This window comes from Lontra canadensis, unplaced genomic scaffold (assembly GCF_010015895.1).
Source record: "Lontra canadensis isolate GAN:19392208 unplaced genomic scaffold, GSC_riverotter_1.0 scaffold37, whole genome shotgun sequence".
NCBI classification, from domain to species: domain Eukaryota; kingdom Metazoa; phylum Chordata; class Mammalia; order Carnivora; family Mustelidae; genus Lontra; species Lontra canadensis.
Genome location: NW_022631031.1, coordinates 4705561 through 4716192, shown reverse-complemented (window position 1 = coordinate 4716192; position 10632 = coordinate 4705561). Strand labels below are relative to the sequence as shown.

At 40.1% G+C, this 10632-nt stretch overlaps 1 pseudogene; it reads left to right on the top strand.

Annotated features, from left to right (window-relative positions):
- Positions 1-4915: 4915 nt before the first annotated feature.
- Positions 4916-6527, top strand: LOC116874448 (annotated as a pseudogene).
- The last annotated feature ends 4105 nt before the right edge of the window (positions 6528-10632 follow it).

The window sequence follows — 10632 nt, the reverse complement described above, 5'->3', positions numbered from 1 at the left end:
CAACTTTGCTTTGATTTTATGTCATTCCCAGTAACGGTGTGAGAAAGATGGTGATGGGCAAAAGGGGATGTTTTATATAGCTTTACGCAGAAGAGGCATAAGGAGCAGATGTCCCATTCCAATGCCTTCTTCTGGTCCTCAAAGTTCTCCACAGAGGTATTGCTTCACTAGATTAGTCTTCAGGCTTTCTGATTATTGTCTCTATTATACAGCTTTACATAATTTTTCCACAATTAACTAGGAAAGGCTTTAAAAATACTCCTCTGTTTTGGGGCATCTGGGTGGCTCAGGTGTTAAGCATCTGCCTTCAGCTCAGTTCATGATCTCAGGGTCCTGGGATCGAGCCCCGCATTGTGCTCCCTGCTTGGTGGGGAGCCTGCTTCTCCCTCTCTCACTCCTCCTGCTTGTGTTCCCTCTCTCACTGTGTCTCTCTCTGTCAAATGAATAAATGGAATCTTTAAAAAAGAAAAAAAAATACTCCTCTGTTTTTTTAACTATTTGTGCAAAACCAAACTTTCTTCATATACTTCAACTGAAATAGTATACTGCAAAAGATTGAATAGAGAATAGATATGAGAATTCATCTGTCTTCCATCAAGCCAAATATTTCTAGTTTGTTGTTGGGACAATACAATTGTTTTTCACCAAAGTATGCTATCTATGTTAACATGTAATAAGCCCATAGTGATATTTTAAATAAATTAATAAATGAATTTTTTTAAATGTCTCACTTTTAGGTTATAATACAGTAAATATAAATGAATATAATCTATATTAACAGAAGTTCTTTGGAGTCCTCAGTAATCTGTAAGAGTGTAAAGGGTTCTTAAGAACAAAAAACTTGGTAAGCCTCTGCCTTTGGCTCAGATCATGATCTCAGGGTCCTGGGATCGAGCCCCACATCAGGCTCTCTGATCAGTAGGGAGCCTGCTTCCCCCTCTCTCTCTGCCTGTCTCTCTGCCTACTTGTGATCTCTCTCTCTGACAAATAAAATCTTTAAAAAAAAAAAAAAAAAGAAGAACAAAAAAACTTGAGAACCATCGATCTAGAGGATAGTGATTAGGGTCATACTTCTTCCATAAACAAGTTGAACTAAACAGAATCTTGAGCAGAGAATCATAGACTCTAAAAATGAAGAGAATGCATCCCATTGGGTCAATAGCATCCAGAGAAGACAATTCCTGCCATGAGTCCATTGAATGTGTGTCCTCAGTTCTTGCCCATTCTCAAGTCCAGTTCTTCAGGATAATGTCCCATATCTTTCCAATAAGTTGACTTTGCTTAAGTTAACTGAGGTTAATTTCTGTTGGCTGCCATCAAATCATGATAACAGATAAGAGTGTGTAATAATGCTCCTTTATTAGGTCTGAGTCTAAAATCTTTTACTTCGCTTGTAGTCCAAACTCTATTGTGTCAATGAGTTTCTGCCTGTGGAGGCAAGCATCTGTGACACTAGGGGATCCACAGCAACAAATGTGGAATTTAATTGAAAAACTTGGAAAACCCAATTCTGTTCTCCCCAGACAATTTTAAACCAATATTGAAGCTCACAAGATACCACCTCTTTTTTTTTTTTAAATTATATGTTGAGAAACCAGTCATTAAAGATGTACTTTACCCCAGAGTCAGGGTGTCTGTTACATTTTATCTTCAAAGCATGGTACACAGATCAGTAGAGAAATCTAGACAACAAATATGGGTATTGCTGGAAATGCTATTAGCCCCATCTTGAAAAGTGTAGCAATTAAATCTCTTCCCTCAGGTCCTCAAGGGGATATGTATTTAAAAACCCTGGCTCCAAACCTCACACCACTCAACATAACCATGGCTCCCTGAACAAACATGAATGTTCAGAATCTGTACAGACAGAATTTGAAGACAACAAATTTACTAAACAAATTTTCTGTGAGGGCTTATTTTAAAATATAATAGGCAATTCATATTGCAAATTTACTTTACTTCCCTCCAAGACTAATTTTATATTTTTCTTTTCTGACGTGATTATCTAATTTCTATATTTTTCTGAAAGAAGATATTTCATAGGAGGCCTTATTTGCTAACTTTGGTTAATTTAACAATCAGGCTATAGATTTTGTAAAAGATTTATGAAATCTAAAAACCTATACATGAACTGAGGGTCAGAACCCTTATTATCTAGAATTAGCAAAGATACAGTCCTGCTCTACACTTCCTTTGTGAGATTGTATCTGAAGAAACTGCATCCGTTCTTGGGCATGACACATTTAAAAAGTGTATAGAGTGAAGAAAATTGAGCAGGTTGATAAATCAGATCAAAAGTAGACATTTTGGGGCGCCTGGGTGGCTCAGTGGGTTAAGCCTCTGCCTCTGGCTCAGGTCCTGACCTCTGGGTTCTGGGATCAAGCCCCACATCGGGCTCTCTGCTCAGCAGAGAGCCTGCTTCCCCCTCTCCCTCTGCCTGCCTCTCTGCCTGCTTGTGATCTCACTCTCTCTGTCAAATAAATAAATAAAATCTTTTAAAAAAGTAGACATTTTACAGAGAAATTTGGAATGATTAGCCTACAGAAATGTGGACTAAGGAGCATGACGATGATTGCCTTCAACTATTTAAATAAAAAAATCATTAGACCTCACCAATTTTTTAAAATATTTTATTTATTTATTTATTTATTTACTTACTTATTTGACAGAGAGAAATCACAGGTAGGCAGAGAGGCAGGCAGAGAGGAGGAGGGAAGCAGACCCCCCGCTGAGCAGAGAGCACATACGGGACTACATCCCAGGACCCTGAGATCATGACCTGAGCCGAAGGCAGAGGCTTAACCCACTGAGCCACCCAGGCACCCTAGACCTCACCAATTTATCACCAATTTGAAATGTGATTGTGAAAATAGAGTATTCCCCATCACTGGAACTATACAAGCTAGGCATGCTAGAGAATTATAACCGTCCTCCTCATTCTGAGATGCTCTCTCTAACTCTTCTTGTTTGTTTTTTACATATCTTCCATGTCTGAATCTGAAACTGATGTTGAATTGATGGGAGCAACTATGTAATTTATATCATACGAAATAATGTGGGGCTTAACGTTAGTAATCTACAAGGATAAAATAGTTCTAAGCATGTATCCTATTTATAATTGTATAAACACATGGTAATTCTTTTCTCAGACATTTAAGAATACCAGGAAATACATGCAGAACAAAACAAATTAAGGTTTAAGATGGCGGTACCAGAAATTTAACAAGCCAACAGAGCAAATGAAGTTGTCCTCTTCACTTGAAATCGGGGCCCAAAATAGGTTTTAGGAAAGAGAAAAAGATTTTATTTTCAGAAACTTTTATTAAGAGTGTTGTATAGATTTAATAGAGACAGGCAAGAGAACAGAAAGAACAGATGAGTGGGAGAGGCAGGTTATAATTTACCAAGATATGAAAATGGAAGGTCTGTACCATAAAAGAGGCACCCTTTAGGGGCAGATGGAGCTTCCCCTTGTGGGCAACAAAGCAAATGTGCGTGCCAGCTGTTTGGATTACAGCCCCCACTAACCTGCACCTTCTTAAGAAGCAGTCCTGTGAATAAAGGCATTTGCTTTTCATTTTAACAATAGGAAGTGCTTTTTAAGTATAAATTCTGTGCAATTTTTAAAAATATACCTGCTGGGGCACCTGGGTGGCTCAGTTGGTTAAGCCACTGCCTTCATGACTCAGGTCATGATCCCAGAGTCCTGGGATCAAGTCCCATATCGGGTTACCCCTGCTCTGCAGGAGGTCTGCTGCCCCCTCTCCTTCTGCCTGCTGCTCCCCCTACTTGTGCTCATTCTCTCTGTCAAACAAATAAAATCTTTAAAAAATTAAAAAAAAAAAAACAGTTACCACCATATGCTTGACACTATATATTGTTAAAACAAAAAAGGACCACAGCCCCCAAATGGAGTCACCTACTCTAAGCCCCATGTCAGCAAACAAAGAATTAATACCTAACTTAATTGAGTTTCTGCCTGTCCCAGGAATGTAACCTTTAACTAGTCAGTCTGGAATTACCTGGTCAGCACTAGTGAGGTAATATGCTGGGTAGACTACTGCTGTCCCCAGTAGGAAGGTGACCAGGCGCCTGAGTGGCTCAGTTGGTTGGGCAGCTGCCTTTGGCTCAGGTCATGATCCTGGACTTCCAGGATCGAGCGCCGCATCGGGCTCCCAGCTCTTTGGGGAGTCTGCTTCTCCCTCTCACCTTCTCCTCTCTCATACTCTCTCTCACTCATTCTCTCTCAAATAAATAAATAAAATCTTAAAAAAAAAAAAAAAAAGAAAAGAAAAATAAGAAGGTGACCTTGCCTGAAACAATCAATCCACTTTTTTGCAGGAAGCTCCCTTTTCCTACCTTCTTCTGCCTGTAAAAGCCTTCCATTTTGTATGGCTCCTTGGAGTTCCTTTCTATTTGCTAGATGGTATGCTGCCCAATTCATGAATCACTGAATAAATTAGACCTTCAAATTAGATCTATTAGATCTTCAAATGTACTCAGTTGAATTTTACTGTTTAACATGGTTTAGGTATATATATATATATATATATATATATATATATATATATATGATCTCACTCTTAAAAAAAAAGTATATTGAACTTTCACATCAATGGTTTCACCAAGGATTTATCTTTATGTAAAATTTAGAGAATCCATTTCCAGACACTTCAGAGAGGGAAGCATTCAATAGTAACTTTAAATATTAAGTGATTTTTCCAAACTAAGTGGAATAAAATTGAAAACACTTCAAATAAATTTCAAAAAAAATCTAGAAAAAGGAAAAAAACAAAGATTAAAATATATCTATGGAGACTTGATCAATAGGCTCAAAGTCAAGCAGAAATAAAGTCATTCTCAACAATAGAATAAAAACAGTTTTTTAAAAAATGCTACTTATCTCTCCTCTTCCTCTCCGCCATCTGCTCGGCAGACGCAAAGCAGCAACCATGCGTGAGTGTATCTCCATCCACGTCGGCCAGGCTGGTGTCCAGATCTGCAATGCCTGCTGGGAGCTCTATTGCCTGGAGCACGGCATTCAGCCCGATGGCCAGATGCCAAGTGACAAGACCATTGGGGGAGGAGACGACTCCTTCAACACCTTCTTCAGTGAGACTGGCGCTGGCAAGCATGTGCCCCGGGCCGTGTTTGTAGACCTGGAACCCACAGTCATTGATGAAGTTTGCACGGGCACCTACCGCCAGCTCTTCCACCCTGAGCAGCTCATCACAGGCAAGGAAGATGCTGCCAACAACTACGCCCGAGGGCACTACACCATTGGCAAGGAGATCATTGACCTTGTCTTGGACTGAATTCAGAAGCTGGCTGACCAATGCACAGGTCTTCAGGGCTTCTTGGTTTTCCACAGCTTTGGAGGGGGAACTGGTTCCGGGTTCACCTCCCTGCTGATGGAACGTCTCTCTGTCGATTATGGCAAAAAGTCCAAGCTGGAGTTCTCCATCTACCCAGCCTCTCAGGTTTCCACAGCTGTAGTTGAGCCTTACAACTCCATCCTCACTACCCACACCACCCTGGAGCACTCTGATTGTGCCTTCATGGTAGACAACGAGGCCATCTATGACATCTGTCATAGAAACCTCGATATCGAACGCCCAACCTACACTAATCTAAATAGGTTGATAGGCCAGATTGTGTCCTCCATCACCGCTTCCCTCAGATTTGATGGAGCCCTGAACGTTGATCTGACAGAATTCCAGACCAACCTGGTGCCCTATCCCCATATCCACTTCCCTCTGGCCACCTATGCCCCTGTCATCTCTGCTGAGAAAGCCTACCATGAACAGCTTTCTGTAGCAGAGATCACCAACGCGTGCTTTGAGCCAGCCAACCAGATGGTGAAATGTGACCCTCGCCATGGCAAATACATGGCTTGCTGCCTGTTGTACCGTGGCGATGTGGCTCCCAAAGATGTCAATGCCGCCATTGCCACCATCAAGACCAAGCGTACCATCCAGTTTGTGGACTGGTGCCCCACTGGCTTCAAAGTGGGCATTAATTACCAGCCTCCCACTGTGGTGCCCGGTGGAGACCTGGCCAAAGTCCAGCGAGCTGTGTGCATGCTGAGCAACGCCACAGCCATCGCTGAGGCCTGGGCTCGCCTGGACCACAAGTTTGACCTGATGTATGCCAAGCGTGCCTTTGTTCACTGGTATGTGGGGGAGGGCATGGAGGAAGGAGAGTTTTCTGAGGCTCGTGAGGACATGGCTGCCCTTGAGAAGGATTATGAGGAGGTTGGTGTGGATTCTGTTGAAGGTGAGGGTGAAGAAGAAGGAGAGGAATACTAAAGTTAAAAATGTCACAAAGGTGCTGCTTTTACAGGGAAGCTTATTCTGTTTTGAATATTGAAAAGTTGTGCTCTGATCAGTTAATTTGTATGTAGCAGTGTATACTCTCATATACAATTACTGACCTATGCTTTAAAACACAACGCTTTGTTACAGACCCAAGCTGTCCATTTCTCTGATGGGTTTGAATAAAGTATTCCCTGTCTTAAAAAAAAAAAATGCTACTTATCAAAATCCAGATACCTTTTTATATATCCTCTCCCAAAGATATGAGAAATAGCAAATGATCTAATGGATGGGAAAATGAGCTAATATTAAGTTGCTGGCTAATACTAATTTTCAAGGGAGACATTATAGGTTATTTTTTAAAGAATATTGGTCCACAGGGTCCTGGGATCGAGTTCCGCAGCAGGCTCTCTGCTCAACAGGGAGCCTGCTTCCCCCTCCCCCTCTGCCTGCCTCTCTGCCTACTTGTGATCTCTGTCTGTCAAATAAAGAATATTGGTCCAAATATTAATGTTTAAGAATTAGATTGATAAAGCAGTGTCCCTTTTTTGGAACTACAACAATCAGGCTAAACATTTTGCTGACCAAAGTAGAATGATCATTTATGGGATTTCCTATGGAGCCAATATAAGTATCAATACGTTTCCTTGGACGAATCTCAAGGCAGGAAAGCATCAATGATGAAAAACACAAGTAATATATTTGTGTCTATTGTTACTCGCAGTTGAACAAGATCGACACCAAATGGTATAATTTCAGGCCTGTGAAAGGGTAGAGTGTAGAGAGGAAATTTGGAAATCTGGCCAAAATAATTCTCCTTAAAGGCTGCCAGCGGAAACATAAATCTCCACTATCACCCTCTCTTTGATATGGCGCTTTGAGAATCCTGCACTAAACTGTGAAGCTTGGGGGAAAAAAACAAAGTAGGCATATAATTTGATAAAAGCAAGCTCTCTCCTCTACCCCAAATTATCTCCACGGCTAGTCTCAGATTTTGTACCCCATAATTAGATGTGCATTCTTTCTGTATCCAGAAGGGCTTTTGTGTTTTGTTGTCTTATGCAACTGGAAAACATTCCTGGGATGAGTAAATCTGTCAATTAACACTTTAGAGAGAATTAGTTACTAAATAAGGGAGTGAGAGGTCTGAAGCAACACTAAAGGAAGGCACTAAGCAGGGTACACCTGAGCCAGATTTCAAATACTTCTCAGCTGTTCCCAAAGCTTTGTAAATTTACACGCATAATACTATTAGTAACAATAAATAATGCTAATTGAACACATTCTATGTGGCAATGAACCAACTCCTCACATGGGGAGCAGATTTGAAATTTTCCAGTCAAAATGCTCTCCGATGCTCCAAAAATGCTTCATTCCTTTTTCTAGAATTGAATACAAATCAGTCTGTAAGCACCTATGTCCACTAACTGAGGAAAAATTTAAACATGCCCAAAGTAATTCCAGGCACTTCTAATTTTAAAAGAAGTCAATTCAGAATTTAATCTCAGTCAGTATAAACTTTCAACCTCTCCCTTGATTTTATCCTTTCTCCATTAGTGGTGTGAGATGAGGAAGGCGCAACTCAGTGCCTTCCTGTGGCGCTCAAAGGCCTCCACTGTGAAATTACGGTTTCTCTAGCCTGATTTTCTGTCTCTCAGGTTAGTGTCTCTATTATAGATTTTAACTGGCCATTTGGAAACTTAAAGTTAAGCAATACTTTGTAAATCTAGGCTGAATCCTCCATCCCTATATTGACTCTAACGGGGAAGCCCAGAGCCAGTAGGTAAATCCCAGGAAATAGCAAGAACGCAGAATGTCTCTGTTAATATTACACAAGGATTCTTCCACTGCACATACATTATTTTACTTAAAACTGTCCGTGGTTTTAATGGCTAGTGAGTGAAAAATCTGGGATTTTTCTCAAGTAGAACTGACAGCAGGGTCTGAGACTTACTTCGCCTTATTTATACTCTCACTCAGGGAAGCAACAAAACACCATCCCCAGGCAACCCTCTTGGGTCCCCTCCTTCAGGAGCTTTGGTACCCTATCATTCAGCAAACTTTACTATCACCCAATTAAAAAAATTTTTTTTAAACCACCATCCATTATTAACACCTCAATTTTTATTTCACCAAGTTTAATGACCGGTTAAGTTTGAAGATCTCACCAAGGTCTAGGACACAGAAAAGCAAAGAAAAGAGGGGGAGAAAAATACCATGTGTTACTCTTAAAGAGAGACCCTAGAAATATGCTAAAATGGGGGACCATGAAAACCTTCTTGTCAAAGTTAGGTACTCTTCAGGGATTGTATTTATTCAAGGAGACCATTCTCTAGGGGTCTCTCATATATATTTTTTAAAGCTTTTATTTATTTATTTGACACAGAGAGAGAGATCACAACTAGGCAGAGAGGCAGGCAGAGAAAGAGGGGGAAGCAGGCTCCCTGCTGAGCAGAGACACCCCCCCCCCCCCCGGCAATACGGGGCTCAATCCCAGGACCCTGAGATCATGACCTGAGCCAAAGGCAGAGACTTAACCCACTGAGCCACCCAGGCACCCTCGTCTCTCAAACTTTTGCACTAGTGTGCAGAGTCACTGATGACTTCTGTTCTGGTTTGTCTTTCAAGAATTTTGTATAGCAAATAGCCTTGGAAGATAGAAGTGGTGTCTTCCTCTAGAGAAGGCAGGTTTGTTTATTGTCAAGCATAATAAAGATAATGTTTCCTTCAGGGCAAAAGTTGGGGAGGTTTGTTTGCAGTGCATTTAAAAAGATTTAGGTTTCCTTAGCAGTGACACAAGCTCATTGCCTGTACAATTACCTGGGCTATTCCACTTCCCTTGTGACTTTGGGAACAAGGGAAACACACATAAACGTAAAGCTTATGCTGCTTTTTTGCTGTGAGTAATAGTCCTTTGTCTCTGATCCAGAAGTCCCATGTCCTCTGCCAACATCCATGAAATTGGCAGGCTAATCTGTGAGCTTGCAAGAAGGGTAAAATCTCAGATCATTCACAATTCCTGACACACACAAAATCTTATTCTTGTCTTAAGGTAGCTCTTACTATAATGTTATTCTATTTTTGGCCTATGAATATCTACCACAGATTATAAACTGAGAACACCGTATCAGACGACTTAGGCAAAGTTGTGAAGTGGTAACAAACAATCTCAAGTATTAGCAACTAAACATTGGAGTATTGATAAACATTTAACAACAAGCTCTCCAGGAATCAAAGTCTTGATTTGTAGTATTCAGCAATTTCCAAAATGTAAATACTCTCACCTTGGCCAATTTTAAGCTACTAATATGGCATTACCTAATGCAGAATTGGGAGGAGAAGAGTACAATCATTTCCCACAAGCCAGTACAAGCCAACTCTAGGACACCACTGGCTTTGAACAACAAAGCCTTATTTCTTGCTCATGGTACATACTTTCTGCAGTTTAGCTTCTATTCAGCCTAAGGTCATTTTCATTCCAGGATATAGGCTGAAAGAGGTGCCTTTATTTGGGACAGGCCAATCAGTGGTAGAGGTAAAATAGTAAGAGTGGAACCATGGGATGATTCAATGATTCTGCTTGGAATTGACATAAGTCACTGCTACCCACATTTTACTAGCCAAAGCACATCACTTGAGCAAGCATGACATCAGTGGGTTGGGAAGTAGGCTTCCCCCGTCAAGAGAGATCCAGTAAGGAGGGACAGCAAGTATTTTGACACTAATACAATCAACAAAAATGTGTCTCGTGTCTTACTTTTCTTTAAATTCACATCACCCAAGATAGTATTTTGCACATAGTTAGTACTAGGTTAATGGTAAGACTAAATAAGCAGTTAGTGATCACTGAGTTTTAATAATAACATTAGAAGGGTAGGCTAAAATGTTTGCTGTAATACCAGCTAATACTGTGATTTGAACTTTGTTTTCATTTTCCCCAATATCTTCCCAGAGGATAACACAGCCCTATCCAAGGAATGCAATATAGTACTTAAGACCGTTCTACATTAAAGAAAAATTTCTTGAACCCAAACTTTGTGACAGACATTGTTTGGGAATTGTGAATAGATGACAATATGAAGAAAACAAATTTCTTGCTCTTGTTGAACTTAAAATCTCCCGGGAAACATACCATAAGCAAATAAATAAATTTTTCCATTATATTATATAGTATACATTATATAATATATGGCATATATCATATGCCATATATAATATGCCATTCCATGATAAATTCAGTGAAGAAAAATAACAAATATTTATGAACATTTATTTATTTAACCCATTATTTATTTATAACACATTTATTTATAACCCA